A 376-nucleotide genomic window follows, 5' to 3' on the forward strand; every position below is an offset into this window, starting at 1 on the left:
GGATTACTCAAACCCATAGTCGCAAAACGCTTGATCAAAACAATGTCTAGAAATACGAAAGATAAAATCACAGTTGGCAACAACGCTGGTAAGACAAATCCAGCTGTCACTGCGCCTATGGCCAACGCTTACGCAAACGCCACAGTTCTTGAGAAAATCGAAAACCTTGCCGCGACTTTTCGCCACAGGAAGTGCAATGAAATGAGCTCACGATTTCTCTTTCTAAACATAAAGGGAAACAAGAAATCTTATCAAACCCCATAAGTTTGGCTCATTACTGAACTAAAGAAATCTCAACGTGTAAGGGTTTTACCAAAACACTTTTTCCGAAACTTTTCGGAAAAGTAAAACTTCCTCTCCCCAAAACCGCAGAAAA

This window comes from Brassica oleracea, chromosome C3 (genome assembly GCF_000695525.1).
Source record: "Brassica oleracea var. oleracea cultivar TO1000 chromosome C3, BOL, whole genome shotgun sequence".
In the NCBI taxonomy this organism is placed as follows: domain Eukaryota; kingdom Viridiplantae; phylum Streptophyta; class Magnoliopsida; order Brassicales; family Brassicaceae; genus Brassica; species Brassica oleracea.